Source organism: Balaenoptera borealis (genome assembly GCF_965194805.1).
Source record: "Balaenoptera borealis genome assembly, chromosome: 1".
NCBI lineage: Eukaryota > Metazoa > Chordata > Mammalia > Artiodactyla > Balaenopteridae > Balaenoptera > Balaenoptera borealis.
In genome coordinates, this window is record NC_138860.1 from 146,675,033 (window position 1) to 146,691,120 (window position 16,088).

A 16,088-nucleotide genomic window follows, 5' to 3' on the forward strand; every position below is an offset into this window, starting at 1 on the left:
TATAGGTCTCTTAGATGCAGGCTGTATGGAGACCTCTGGCCACCAGGCCTGTATAAGTTGTAGCCACCCACCAGGAGATGCAGAGGAGCATCCATAAAATCCAGCTTTTATGACCACTGACACCCCGTTGAGCATGGTTAATATGATTATTTAACATTTATGGGGCCCACTCCGTGCAGGGCTAAGGGAAAGCCCATTTGGCAGCCTCAACACAAATGGATGTTTCTATGTAACCCCATGAAGGTGATCCCTCCTACCCAGATTAGTTCATTTGCAACTATATTCAGGAGCTCATATAGGCCAGGGCAAAATTCGATGCATTCTGTAAAACATCAATCTAGGCATTAGCCCAGGGGAACTTCAGTTAACCAAAACCCAGCAAAGGAAAACCCTCAGTTAATTGGATCTTGATTTTTGCACTTCTACTGATTTGTTCTATGAGTGATGTTGACTTGCAAAGTATTTTGTTCAGCCTTTCTCATTCAATAAAATATATGAGCTCCTGACTTTATGCCAGACCCTGTGTCTGCTCTCTGCATTGTAGAAATAAATAGACAGCCTGTGCCCCCAGACAACTCAATCTTGGGGGGAAGAGAGGCATGGCAATAAAAATATAGTCTTATAGGTGATGTGTAAGAGCCAAGTTCACAGAAGAGTAGAGGCCTAGGGGAAGGAGTGCTCAACAGGTTAGGCAAGCTTTATAGGAGGAAAAGCTTAAGATGGCATTTGATTGGTGATGACAGTTTCAGGATAGGTGGATATGGACCTTACAGGAAGAGGAAATGAATGAACAAAGGTACCGGAAGGTGAGATGCCATAGGATATTCAGGGAACGCTAAGCCATGCGGACAGGCTGGAATCTATGGTGTGAGGGGATGAGGTGGGAAATCTAGGCAAGGGCTAGATTATAAAGGGCTTTGCCCATCGTTTAAGAGGTGACTGCTGCGTTTGGAAACACTGGTCATCCCCTTCTCGGAATGCTCTCCTCCCTTGGTCTGGGTGACATCACATTCTGATGGAGTAGCTCCTACCTCTTTGGCCATGCCCCCTCTCTTATTTACATGGAACTATCTTTCTCTGCCCATGTTTTTTTTTTTTTTAACATCTTTATTGAAGTATAGTTGCTTTACAATGGTGTGTTAGTTTCTGCTGTAGAACAAAGTGAGTCAGCTATACATATTCATATATCCCCATATCTCCTCCCTCTTGCGTCTCCCTCCCACCCTCCCTATCCCACCCCTCTAGGTGGTCACAAAGCACGACTCTGCCCATGTTTTAATGCCAGTGTTCCTCCCCTGTTTTTTTCTCACTCTAGACCCTTCTCTGAGCAATTTTACCACTGCAGTGATTCCCCAAATGCAGATAAGTTCTTTCCTGAACTCCAGATGTGTACATAGATCTAACTGCCTAGTGGACGTCTCTACCCAGTGGGGGTTGCCCTTTGTTCTCTAAACCTTCATTCTTCATTTCCAATCTTATGAAAAGCATCAATATCCAGCCCCTTGTTGTAGCCTCTGACCTGGAACTCTCCTGGACTCCTTATTTTCCTTCATAAGTCACATCAAGTCCATCAACCATTCATTCATTCAGCCCCTAGACATTTATGGAGTTCTGACTTTTTGTCAGAGCTTTAACCAGCAGCTGGTGATGTGGAGATAAGTAAAACAGAACCCTGGCCCCTGAGGAGGAGTCAGAAGAAAGGGACATGAACAGGTGGCTGTCACTCTGGGAGCACAGTGTAGCAAGAGGGGGCTGTGGGAGTATGGAGAAGGCACCTGCCCCAGCTGGGTGACTGGCCTGGTGTGAGGGAGAACTGGCAAAACTTCCTCCAGGAGATGATTACCTGTGCCGGCCCTCAAAGAATGAGTAGCAGTAAGGCCGGGCAATAGCGGGTGGGAGATGGTGAGGGAAGAGAGTCATTCCAGGAAAAGGGAATAACATGAGGAAATGAATGGAGATGTAAATGGCACAGTGTGCCTGTAACTACAAGCAGTTGAGAGCTGCCGGAGAGAAAAATGGGAGGTGGTAGGAGAGGAGGAGGTGAGGTTGGTTATAGTTACGCAGGGCCTCGTGTCCCCTGATGAAGAGTCCGGATGTATCTCAAGGGAAACAGGAACCCGGCATTTGGAGCAGGGGTCTGACCTGATCAGGTTAATTGTGCAGGAAGATCACGCCAACAGATGGGGTAGGTTGTCAGGGGAGGGAGGGCCTGCTCCAATAAGAATACCAATGCAAGAGGTGATGAGGCCAGATCTGGGGCAGGTGCTCCAGGAATGGGGAGGGAGTGCTCCTGGGGAGATGTGTCTCAAGTAAGGTCAGCTGCCTTTGTTCATCATTTGACTATGGGAATGATCCAAGGATGGAATGAAGGGACTGAGTTTTTTCCACCTGAATGAGAGGTGGATATTGTTGGTGTATTTGAGAACACAGGGGTGGAAGCAGGCTTCCTGGGGTAAGAAGAGCCTTCAGTTTTAGACCACTTTTGAGATGTTATACCCCAAAATGCTTTGTAAGCTTGATTCTCTTCACATGGCGGACTGGGGCTGCCTGCAGCTCCTGGATCTGACCTTGACCTCTCTGGGTTGAATCCATAACTTTGAACTGGGCACAGAGGCCCAGAACAGAGCAGAGAGCTGCTGGGAAATGTGGATGGTGGGAGTGAAGTCACCAGTCACCTTTGCTGACCCACAGGCTGCTGGCTGCAGCGGGACTCCTGCTCCCTGCCATTTCCCGCTAGGAATGTGGAGCCATTGGAGAGATACAACCACCCTCCAACCACACCAGCAAGGGGGAACTTCTTGAACCCTGTCCGTCCCTGCCTCCGTGCCCCTCCACCTCCACGTGTTTCTCATTAAAGGGCTGACGGAGGGGCTGCTGTGGTTCGTGGATTTATCATTACTCTGTCCTCCTCCAACTTAATCCTCCAGAAAATCTTACGGTCTTAAAGGGAAAGGGGCTTTGACGAAGAGCGTGCGGTTCTCAGGGAAAAGCGGGTTTTAGGGTTCTGTCTAGATAATGGTTTCCTCTTCTCTTTCTTTGTTTTGCGTTTTGTTCATTTTGTTTTAAAGGACAGGTGTTTCCTGTTGTCTTTGGACAGAGTAGCATCTCTCTGGTATTTTCTTAGAGCGAGTGAAATGGGGTCAGCCTGAGGGAAGGATGGTGAGCATAGGGGTTGCCAGCCCTGAGCCACTCCTTCCTTGTCTGTAAGAGGTTGGCCTAGATGAAGTCCGAGTCCTCTTAGGTCCAAGAATCTAAGATATGGTTCTGAGGGTCAGTGAGGTGGGGTGGCAGCACCATGAATAGAAAAAGCAGGGAGCTGGGAGTCCTCGCTCTATTTGCCGGCTGTTGAGACCCCGGGCAATTCAGCTCACCTCCCTGAATTAGGATTTTCCTATCTGTCAAATAAAGATAATTATCCTATTTGGGTACTTTCAGGCTGTTGTGAGGAACAAATGGAAATGTCAGAGGGTAAAATATGTAAAGGACTGTGCACGTCAAGGAACTTGGGCCCAACTGGTGACTTTGCTCAGCCAGCTCCTTTGACAATTTGAATTGGGCCAGTTGAATTGTGGCCTAGAACGTGGTCAGTGGGAATAGTGTGAATAGCCAGTATCCCTCCTCAGTGAGACCCAAATTTCCTCATCAGTACCATGAGTACAATAATAACTATCCCCCAAGGTTGTAGTGAGGAATAAATAATGTAATTCCATTCACCTCTTCTTCTATCCACCCATCTGTCCATCAGTCCATCCATCCATCCATCCATCCATCCAACCATCCATCCATCCATCCAACCATCCATCCACTAAACTTTATTGCACACCTGTTGTTCACCAGTTTCTGTGCTGACCTCTGGGTACCCAGAAATGAATAGGACATAATCCTGTCCTCTGTGAAAGCACAATCTAGGTACAGAGACATAAAACTAACCAAAAAACTTATAAAACAAGGAGTTCAGGGACACACATGTACTCCAGGTGTTTGGGAGCCCAGCATTTAGCTTAGTCTGTGGGTCAGCAAAGTCTCCTTAGAAGAGGTGGCATCTGAGCTGAGGCTAGAAGGATGAATCAGCCAGGTACTGGGAGGGTTGGGAGAGGGCACAGGCGAGGTAGACCACTGTCCAGACAAAGGGACCAACGTGGAATATTCTTTTTTCATAACTTTGCATGGCTTATTCCTCACTTCTTTCAGGCCTCTGCTCAAAATGTCCCCTCCTCACAGGCATTTTCTCTGAGCACTTTGGTCACTCTCTATCCCTTTGTCCTGCTTTAGTTTCATTTACATCACTTATCATGACCTGAAGTCCTAGTATATTTATTTTTGTGTACTTAGAGTCTGTCTTCTCTGTTGGAAGGTAAGCTCAATGTGGGCAGGGACCTCACCTGTCTTGTTCAGTGCCAGATCCCCATCCCTTCAGGTCTGATGCTGTATTAGTAACAAGGTACTATAGGGTGGGTGGCTAAAGCAACAGAAATTTATTTTCTCATGTTTCTGGAGGCTAGAAATCTGAGATCAAGGGGTCAGCAGGGTTGGCTCCTTCTGAGGTTCTTCTGAGGAAGAATTTGTTCTGTGTCTTTCTCCTAGCTGCTGGTGATTTGCATCAATCTTTGGTGTTCCTTGTTTTGTAGACACATCACCTTGCTCTCTGCTTTCATCTTCATGTGGCATTACCCCCGTGTGTGTGTGTGTGTGTGCCTGTGTCCAAATTTTCTCTTTTTATAAGGACACAATTCCCTGTATTCCAGTGTGACCTCATATTAACTAATTACATCTTCAATGACCCTATTTCCAATTCAGTTCACATTCGGAAGTACTGGAGGTTAGGACTTTAAGATATGAATTTTGGGGGGACACAATTCCACCCAAAAAACACACATAGTAGATAGTCGGGATATATTTGTTGAATGAAGGAATGCATGGATAAAGGCACAGAGGCAGGGATTAGCATGGTGCCTCTGGGGAACTCTGGGTTGCTTGGGATTCTTGGAGCTTCAAGGGCAAGGCAGGGCCTGGTAAGAGCTGACACCCAGGAGGTATGTGTACCTCTTCTTTAGCACATGGGAAGCACCCAATCAGAGGTAGATGCTACGATTTTAATTTCTACTGGTTGTTAGGTGGATGCATTGCTATCTCCGTGGCAATGCGTCCTTGCTTCTGATGTATCTCAGTTCACAGCATGGCAGAGCCGAGTGTTAGCAATCTGGGCCAACACCATCCTGTTTACCAAGAACCATATGCGCACCAGCTTACTCAGCAGGTCCCAGAGGCCCATGTCTTATACGAGGCCCTCTAACCTGGTCATCTTTTCTTTACATCCCAACAATGGGCTGCATTCTGCCCTCTGATAAACAGCCTATCATTCATGACCTGAGATCAGTAATGGTTACAGGGGTTCTGGTACATTTCCTTTAGGGTCATAACCACTGAGACACAATTTCTGATTAATCAACCCTTGTGATACAGCATGGGCAGGGTAACAGAACATAAATAGCAAAGGAAACCAAGATTAATGTGCAAATGTCCCTGAGATATCAGGATAGGAAGTTGGGAAAAAGCCAAGAGGGCTTCTTGGTTAATAAGCTGGAGTCAGATGGCTGTCACCTCAGAGCGGAGTGAAAAGGGCTCTGGTGTTGATTGCCTGTCATGAATCCAACCTCTGCCACCTATGAGCTCTGGGATCTGGGGTAAGTCATCCTCCCACGGTGAACCTCAGTTTCCCCAGCTCAAAAGTGGGGATCGTATGACCTGCGTCATTGTGAAAACGCGAGAGAATGCATGAGAGTTTAACAGAGACTGTGGCGTTTAACAAGAGCTCAATGCATGGTAGCAACAATAATATCGCACACAAATTTAGCACTTATGATGGGCAAGGCATTATTCTAAGTGATCTGACCCCATGAGGTGGGTACGATCGTAAAACTCACTTTGCTGTTGGGAAAACTGAGGTTCAGAGGGTTTAAGTAAATGCCCAAGGTCACATAGCTACTAAGTGGTGCAGCTGAGATTCACACTCACGCAGTTTTTCCTAGAGCCCCTGCTTTTAATGATTATGCCGTGTTAACTGTTGGCCTAATTATAATTGACGTTAATATTCTTTAGCTATATGATGAGAATTTGGGGCATTTTCAATCAAGAAAACTGGAGGTAAGATAAATAACAAAAGTTATTAAACGATTCCCATGTGCCAGGCAAAAAAATACTTATCTCAATTAACCCTCACGCGCAGGCTGGAGAAGATGTATTATCACCTGCGTTTTAGAAATAAGGAAATCATGACTCAGAATTATTGTGCAGCTAAGATTCAAACCAAGTCCATCTGGGTTCAAAGCCCAAGCTCTTTCTACCACACCAGCTGCCTCCGGGAAATTGATGGGAGATACATTGGAGGGGCTGCATGACATCCAGAGGCCTGTCCCTGAGGGGTGACTAAAACACGGGAGGCCCTTCCTGACTTGCGTCAGAGCTGAGTTAGTAAGGAAGACCATTTACAGGTTCACGAGACACCGGGTCCAAAATGAGTAAGAAGTCAGACTCCCAAAGGAAGCTAAGAGGGCAATAGGAAAAATACTGCTGGGTCTTGATGGTCCATGAAAGCGCAGAGGAAACGTCAGCAAGTAAGGAAGATGGATAGGAGAGCTTATATTTAAAACTGACTGGAGGTAAGGAAGGAAGCGATCAACCTAATTTTAGAAAGCCTTAGACTCTGAGGCTCCTAAGGTTGGAGACTGGGAACTCGGGTGAGGATTATTTGCCATTCATCATCCATTGGCCTCTGGAGGAGGAGCTGGGGCTGATTCAACTTGGAGGTATCCTCCAGTGGGGTAGAAAAAGGATGAGCTTTGAAGTCAGGGAGATCTAGTGTTGAGCTACATTTGGTCAGCACTAGAGGTGAGGTGGGAAAGGCATTACCAGCTGTCGTCAACAGGGTCTCAATTAAAGATCTGATTTATTCAAGTATCTGAAAACCTTCTACAATGAAAACTGTTATTAGATGCTGCTTTTACTGTGCTATGGACCACGCGTATACTGCCATACTGTCTTCAGAAGACTTGAAATGCCAGTGATAGTTTAAAAACTGTACACCTGATGGAGAAGGAAGACGATGTAATGTTTCATCTGGATCCAGAGGTGCATCCAACTAAAGGACTGCTCCAACTGGCAAACAGGTGTTTCATGTTGGTATCCAAGAAGAAGCGGTTGATAATGGACAGTTCAGAAATGCTTCCCCAAAAGGTGGATGGTTCTTTAAAAAGTTTCAGGTCACAACCCTTGCAGAAAACACTGACACCCAACACACTGATTCTTGGTCCAGGAAACACGGGTCTTCCACGTACCAAAAAAAACCAAAACAAAAAACTTATTTCGTCTCTCTGTGGCTTGGCTTCCTCGTCTATGAAATGGGACGGTAGTATCTGCCTGCCACAGTTTTTGTTAAAGATTAAATGAGAAAGATGGAAAGGGCCTAATAAACTGCCTGGCCCATGGTGGGCACTCAATTAATGTTCATTGGGTGAATCTCATGGGGAGGTGAAATGTTTGTAAAAGGAAGTCTTCACTGAATCACGATAAGAGTATCATCAGTAGATTCTAATTTCTTTAGATCAGAGGAGGTTTCCATGTCTTCTGTGTTCTGTTTTTGCCCTTTCCCTTATTCAATGCCTACTACGCTCTGAAGGCTCTAAGAACGCTTAATAACTGCATGAGTATAAATGCATATACTCAAACCCTGGCATAAAGTATTGTTGCTAATTACATAATGCACACTGAAGTTTACATTATAGGACTTTAACGCCGTTAGCTCTTTTTTTCTTCAAAACTGAGGTATATTTACGTTTCTTTTTCCTGATTTCAAAAATAATGTAAAAGTTGGTTGAAAATAATTCTGTTAATTCAGTATGATGTGGAGTAGCAAGTAAAAGAATTCTCTCTAATTTGACTTCCCAGACATAACCATTTTTTGTTATGTGTATGTGCTTCCAGACTTTATTCTGTATGCATATAAACCTATATGTTGCATTGTATGTACACACACAGACACAGACACAGACACACACACGCACACATACAAACCTTAGTGCAGAATCTTGATCTCTAGCTGAGCACATTGCCAACCAGAATAAAGACTACATTGCTCAGCCTCTGTTCCAGCAATGTGTGTGCAGGGGGCTAAGTTCTAGCCAATAGTATATAAGCAGACAGGTTGTGCAGCACCAAGAAGGTTGCTTAAGAGAGGCTGATGGAGATGGGAGGTGTGTCTTTTCAGCCTTTTTTCCTGCCTCCTTTTGACCTACAAAACAGATGTGAAGGTAAAGTTTCAGCAGTCATCTTAGGCTGTGAGGGAACTCTGAGGCTGGAAGCCACACATTGGGGACCAGAAGAGAGTAGCTGAGGCATTGATAACTTAAAGGAATAGCCATACCATTCCCATCGTCCTTCTCCAGGTCTTCTTAACATTGGAGAATAACTCCCTGTGATTTTAAGCCACTGTGATGAGGTCTTCTGTTACTGGTGCCTGGACACTAAGTATCTAAATGATACACAGTTCTTCCCCACCCCTTCCGCTTAACTTTATATTATATATATTTTCCCCTGTCAATGCAAAAACAAATCTACTATGTTCTTTTTCATGACTACATAAATATTCCATTGTAAGGATTTATTGTTAATTTTCTCAATTCCTCATTGATAAAACTCCTAAGTTCTTAATTTTTGAAAATGATAAACTGTGTGGAACATAAATCTTTGTGCACAAAGATTTGTGCATTTTAGTATTTTCTTAGGATAGGAAGAGGAATTTTAGGGCTAAAAGAGATGATGTGCATTTTAAATTGGTAATTTAATAACATTGATAAATTGTGCATTGTAATTGATATGTATTGCCAAATTGTCTCTAGAAAGGTTGTTTCAAGCTATACTTATGCAGGTAGAATTTAAAAAAAAATTGTGTCGTGAGATTTTTCATACATGCAAGGCACAAAGAGGAACATACAAAAGTCTACATACATACTATTCTGTTTAAGAAGTAGAACATTTCCACAACGGCCTGAAGTGTCCTGTGTATCTCATTCCAATGGGACCATCCAACTCTTCTTACCCAGTGGGCTAGTGTCTCTCCTGATCTTTCAACATCCCTTGAGGCCAATGGGTGAACCTGTAGGATTCTTTTACTTGCAAGCCATGGACACTCTCCGCAACTCAAAAAGAATGCATTGGTGCATACAATTTAAATGTCTGGGGTAGAACTTGTTGGAGGGAGGGGTCAAAGGATGTCATCAGGACCCCATCTCTCTTCCTCTCTCAGGCCTCCTTTCCTCCACGCTGGCAAGATGGCGGCCAGCACCGCCAGGCCTGCATTCTTCAGGTTCACATCCTGAACCTGCAGGAAAAAATAGTGCATCTTCCCAGTAGCTCCCACGTTAAGACCTGGATTCATTCCAATTAGATTAACCAGAGTGCTGTGCCCATCCTGAATATATCTAGCTCCCATTATGGGTTTGTCATCTGGAACCTCTCAAACCCTTCTGATGTTCATTTATATTTTTCTGCCTGAGATGGGATAGCAAACCCCAGGGTTAACTACCTTTTTGGTAATGTGGTCCCTGGCAGAGGATACAAGGATAAGCAACGCTAACATTTACTGAGTGCTATAATGTGCTGGGCCCTTATCTCATTCATCTGCAAGGTGGGTATGATGTCCGTTTTGTAAAATGGAGAAAATAGTGGCTTAGAGAAGACGAATGGCTGCCCTGAGGTCACACAGCTTGTGTGTTGGGACTGGGGTCTCACCCCAAGGGTTCTCTCATTCCAGCGTCCAGTGGAAACACGGCCAGCACATGCTGTCTCTCTTGCAATAGGCATGCATTCACCTCACAAGGCGGATGTAAACTGAAGCACTTCACAAACATTAGTGCATTGAACTCATTGTGATGTCCTAAATTTACCTCCTTCAAACCCCCTGGGGGAGGGAAGGAGACAGTTTGGTAATTGGCCTGGTAATTAAATGTACCTCCTTCAAACCCCCTGGGGGAGGAAAGGAGACAGTTTGGTAATTGGCCTGGTAATTCTGAGTAAACAGCTTAAGTAAGGGCTGAGAGAGACAAGTTATTTCCTGAGCTATTTTTTTCTTTATTTCTACAAGTAAGTTTTCGGGGGATATCTACAATTGTTTAGAATTTTGAGAATCATATAAAACACTTATAGTAAAGATTTACTCTGGGCATGCTGAGCGGACCCTACAAGGTATGATGGAAAGAAGCAGGATTCAGGCTAGACGGGTGGGGTTTCCAGCCTGCTTCTGGCTGTTGCTGGCCCCACTATGTAACGTGGAGCTGGTCCCGTCTCCTTGATGACCTCGGTTTCCCCACGGGTTCAACACGGGCTTTGGATAAAGACATGCCCATCCTACAGCTTTTCATCTGTAGAATAGCTGTGGGGTAAGGGTGATTAGGAGCTGCTGGTAACCCCGGGCTAACCAAGTGTTATCCGTGAGCGTCTCAGGAAGAAAAGAAAATATCTTCCATTGGCTGTAGGGCAACCTTCTTGTGGGCTGAGGAGGTGCTGAGGAATGGGACCCTAGGGGTTTTCCTGCTTCTGGGAATATTTGGCTTTGGTTATTCCCCAGCCAAAAACTTCATGACCCCTGCAAGGAGTCACTTGGGAGTACCTGACCAAGCTCCAGTTTGAATGTGAGGAATATAGGTCATTAGCAAGAGGCTTTAATGTCCCGTAAACTGGCTTCCTGGAGGGGAGAGCTCACCACAGCATAATCAAGCTGTTACGCAGAAGCTCAGCCTATTTCCAGCCAGGGGCACACAGAGGTTCTGGAGGAGGGGCAGTGCCAGGAGGCGGGAGGAGCACTGGACTGGGGGTCAGGGGCTGTAGTCCAGGCTCTGCCACTGAACTGGGCAAGTCACTCCCTCTCCTTGGGGCTCATTTTCTTCATTTTCAAGATGAGAGGTGGTTATGGGTGTGCTTTGGGACTTTCCAGCTCAGACAAAAACCACACGAGGAAATGAAGTGAGCAGATTATGGCGCCACCTTGCCTGAGTTCTGTGGCAGCCTTGCTACTCACTGTCTTTGTGTCCTTAGGTCATTTATTTAAACTTGTTGTGCCTCAGTTTTCTCATCTGTAAAATGGGAATACTCAGCGTTCACACCCCATGGAGTTTTGTGATGATTCAAGGTAAAGCCCTTCAGGTAGTGCCTGGATAAAGTAAGCACCCTCCACGTATAAAACCTCACAGTGATCATCACCCACTCCATAGCAGGCGGCACCCTCTGTTTGGGGACTTGGGGGAGCAGACCTTCTGGGGTTGGGACCTCAGGCCTGCAAAGCTCTGGCAATGCATGAGGCTTCCTGTGGCAGTGGGAAGATGCCTTTATACTCAACTCTGTCTACTGGGGACTCTACGGGGGAGGACGCCCCTCAGCAAGGAAACCCCTGGGAGGTCAACATGTAAGACTTGGAGGTCTCCTGCCAGGAAGAGGGGAGGGCAAGAGAAAGGAGAGAGAGAGGAGGTGGAAAGATAGGACCAGGCCGAATTGGGTTCAAGTCCTGGCTATGCAGTGTCCTTGCTGTGGGAGCCTTGAACGAGTCTCTGGATTCATCTGAACTTCACGTTGCACTTCTGTAAGATGAGAGCACGGTGCCCAGGCCGCAGATCTGTGCAACGTGTGAAAGAAACATCAGGGTGAGAACATCTTGCCTGGTGGCAGCTACACCAGGGATGCTCAACAGGTATCAGTCGAATGTGAATCAGAGGCATGGAGGACGCAGCCTGTGACTGCACCAGGGTGCTCGGAGAGGAGGTGGTGGTGTGTGCATGTGTGCATGTGCCTGTGCAGGTGTGGCACAGTGGAGGTGGGGGGAGGGAGAGGAAAGGTCTGCCTCTTAACTTATGACCTGTCCAGGTCTCTTCATCCTAAACACCCCTGCCGTGGTTCCTGGCCACACGCCTCCCACCGAACACTGGCTGCAGCCTCTTAACTGGCCTCTCTGCCTCTGGTCTCACACGCTGCATATTCTCCTTCACCTTGTGATCAGAGTCATCATTCCAAAATGGAGATCTAGTGTCACTCCTTGGTTCCTCGCTGTCCTCAGGATAAGTAACAAAGCCCTGGGCCAGGATGTCTTCTGATTGTCCCCTGCAAGGCCACCATCCTCCCTTCTCCTCCTAGGACCCTGACACCCAATGGGCCCACCATGTTCATGTTCCTAGCTGGGTTCAGCCAATGAAGCCCCGGGAGATGGGAGGGAAGGAGGAGAGCGGTCAGAGCACCGACCTCCTGCTTCCCTCCTGCAGGTTCCCGGGAGAGGTTTGTTTCCCTCTGCCAAAGGCCACAGCTCCTGTCACTGTCTTCCCTGTACCCTGCCTGCTCTGGCCCCCTCAGGCTTCAGGGTGGCACCGGCTACTAGCCCATGAGCACTGCAGCATCCATTATCAATTTTCCTGCTCCCTGGCCACACTTTGTGTAAAGTTTCTTACACTTTTCTTAAGTCACTCAAGTGAATGCGCTGTCTCTTTCCTGCTGTGACCCTGCCTGATACATACTGCTTACAAGGCCCTATATGCTCTGCCCCAGCTGGTCTCACCCCTGCACCCGATGTGTCCACTTCTTCCTATTAGTCACACTGACCAGCCTCTTTCTCACCCCAGAGCTTTTCCACAGTTGGAGTTTCCACCAGGATCACTTTGTTACTCTGTACCTGCTTCCTCCAGGAAGCCCTCCTTGATACCCCCAGGCTCAGTCGGAGCCCCTCCTCTAGCTCCACAGGTCCGTTTGTACTCCCCACATCACCACAGCATGAATCATGATACTGCAGTTGCCTGCTTACCTGTCTTTCTTTCCTACCAGATGTGGTAGGTAGATATGTGGACCCCATATCTTGCTGGTGGAGAGTAAGTAGAGGTTAAGGGCACAGACTCTGGAGCTGTCCCTCCTGGGTTCATTTCCAGCTCTCCACTTCTCAGCTGTGTCTGTGGAGCCTTAAGCAAGTCACTTAACCTCTGAACAGTTACCCCATCTGTAAAATGGGGATATAGAAAATATTTACCTTTAGGGTTGTTGTGAGGATTACATTAGTTAATATATGTAAAACTGAGTATTTTTGTAATTCCGTATATTAACTAAGTCTGTATATATATAACTGTTAATATTAACTCATATATGTCATACTTAGTTTTACATAAGTTAACTTAGTTAATATAAGGAACCTAATGTATGGAGTTATTAACTAATTTGGTTAATAACTGGTACCCAGAAAACATTAGGTTTTTAAAAAAAATTTTTTGGCCATGCCGTGCAGCATGTGGGATCTCAGGTCCCCGACCAGGGATCGAACCCACACCCCCTGCAGTGGAAATGTGGAGTGTTAACCACTGGACCGCCAGGGACGTCCCAACATTAGGTATTATGGTCAGCTGGTGACACAAAGTGTATGCTCACTGACGATAAATGGATTCTCTGTGACAGGTGTGTCATTGCACAATACTGTACTTTCCCATTTAGTTTTTACGGCAGGCTTGGGAGGAAGAGAGTCTAGAAATTCTTTTTTTTTTTTTTTAACATCTTTGTTGGAATATAATTGCTTTACAATAGTGTGTTAGTTTCTGCTTTATAACAAAGTGAATCAGTTATACATATACATATGTTCCCATATCTCTTCCCTCTTGCGTCTCCCTCCCACCCTCCCTATCCCACCCCTCTAGGTGGTCACAAAGCACCGAGCTGATCTCCCTGTGCTATGTGGCTGCTTCCCACTAGCTATCTATTTTACATTTGGTAGTGTATATATGTCCATGCCACTCTCTCACTCTGTCCCAGCTTACCCTTCCCCCTCCCCGTGTCCTTAAGTCCATTCTCTACGTCTGTGTCTTTATTTCTGTCCTGCCCCTAGGTTCTTCAGAACCATTTTTTTTTTTTTTTTTTTTTAGATTTCCTATATATGTGTTAGCATACGGGAGAGTCTAGAAATTCTATCCCTACTTTACAATGAGGACACTGAACTTGGGCGGACTTGCCCAGGGATCCACAACTGACACAGAGCCGAGGGGCAGTGGAGCCCGGATGTGGAGGCCCCTGTCTGGGCACCGTCGCCCTCGGCTGCCCCAGGGAGTGAGGTCTGTGTGCTTCAGCTCTGGCTGGGTCTGTTCTGGGAGGGGGGAGCTGCAGAGCGAGTGGAATCCAGGGGCTTTAGAGGCCTCAGCTTTGGTCACTTTCCCTGAAAGTCTCTGAGTCACCTTTGGGGTTTTCCAGGCTATAAGCTCCTGAAGGGTTGAAAAAAAAGCCCAACGTGTCGCAAGTTCTGAAACCAACTTGCAAGTACAAGTTCTGTTGGCCCAGACATCCATCTGAGGAATACAGGATGGAAAGGGAGAGCCCCAGGCAGTGAGACCAGAGGGGAAATGAGCCTTTAATGTGCCAATGAAGAGTGACAATAATAATTCACCTAAGGTTCATAAGAACATTTATCCAGTTCTTATCCAGTGGCAAACGGTTCTCTAAGAACGCTCAGTGTGCTGCCTTTTGGTTGGCTGCCTCTGTGTCTTTTGTTCTTGTCACTGGACATTCTCATTCAGCTCCTGAACCCTGGACCCCAGCTCAGACACACGAAAGGAGCCCCAGACGTGGCGGTGGATTGATGGGCTAAATACGAGAATGGGTCTAGTTTTCTTGGTCCCCACATAACTCTGTTTTACAGATAAGGAAACTGAGATTCAGAGGGGTTAAATGCTCTGACCAAGGTGACACCATTAATAAAGGGAAAGACTGGAGAGTTGAGGCATTTCCCCCAGGAGGTGTAATGGAGAGCAGGCACCAGACCAGGGTTCATAGTCCCAATCTGCCAGCTACCTGCTGTGTGATTTTGTATAAGTGACTAAGCCTCTCTGAGCCTCAGGGGGCTGTGTTGGTGAAATGGACACAGTAGTAGTAAATATTTTATTGAGTTGTTGTAAGGATTAACACAATGCGTGCAAAGGGAACTGCATATTGGCACGAAGAACTCTGTAAGTGTTGATTACTGTATTTGTTCTTATCGTCCTTTTTAATTGCTATTATTTCTTACTATTATGTAAAAAAAAATTACTGCAGAGTTAGTTACTTTTATCATTGAATATATGCCTGGTATACAGCTGAACTGCAACAAATTAGTTTCTTTCCTTTCTGGAGGTTAGTCTCTGGTAGCCTCTACTCTAACTGTGGCCCCAGGACTGAAAGTTTGCAGGGGGCTCATGAAGCCCGACTCTGGCACATGTTGGGGGGCATGGACAAGGGTGAAGAGATTGAGGGTGATGACCTCGGAGTACATTTGCTGTAGGCAGGTGGATATAGCCCCCTCCTTCTAAGCAAGCACAGAATCACTTCACGTAAGCCCCAGCTCACCTGCACTTTTCCTGCCCTGCTTGCGTGATGTGACTATGAGAGCCCTTGCAGGGGCTTTCCAAGGTTTTCTTGAAGCTTCTTGCTTCTCCCAAACACTCCCACACCCCCATCCCACTCCCAGCCTCTCCCTAGTAACCGACATAAACTCTTTTGGTGTCTTCTGAGATATTTCCCCTCTACAAAGACAGCTCAAGGACAAGCTACTTAAACAATATTTATTTATAATCCAACCAGGAGCCAGGTCATCTCTCCAACACAGAGAAACTATTCTGAGGGGCCTCCGTTGTCTCACATTTATAAACCTGGGAGGCCTTTTCATGATACAGAAGGGGAAACTGAGGTTGAGAGAGGCAAGTGGTTTGCCCCCAGTCACACACCAGTTAGTGGCAGGGTCAGGAAGAGACCCAGACGTTGGGGCTCATTGTCACCGAGGGGGGTAGGGGAGTGGGAAGCAAGCCTGGGCTGTGGCCCGGTTCTGTTACTTACTGCCTTATGGCCTTGGCAAACGCTCTGATACCTCGAACCTCTGTTTTCTTACCTCTGAAATGGGCATCATTATACCTTCCTCACAGGAACGATAGAAGGAACAGAGAAGATCCTGAAAAGGAAGTCACCTAGCACAGTGGTTGGCATAAAATAAGTCCCCTTTCCCTCCTGCCTCCCCCTTCCTTCTGGAAATGAACAAAGGCTTTGGAATCAGACAG

The 16,088-nt window shown here is 46.3% G+C and overlaps 1 protein-coding gene across 25 annotated transcripts in view; it reads left to right on the top strand.

Moving 5' to 3' along the window:
- The window catches only part of LOC309613193 (uncharacterized protein), a 170,446-nt gene that overhangs the window by 12,014 nt on the left and 142,344 nt on the right, over positions 1-16,088 (top strand). Inside the window, exon 3 of one of the 25 annotated variants that reach the window (XR_014235574.1) lies at positions 2,692-6,981. The exons of the other annotated variants lie outside the window; for them this stretch is intronic. The gene's annotated coding sequence lies outside the window, so the exon portion shown is untranslated. Of the gene's footprint in view, positions 1-2,691; positions 6,982-16,088 lie in introns of those variants that run through there. 25 annotated transcript variants of the gene reach the window in all.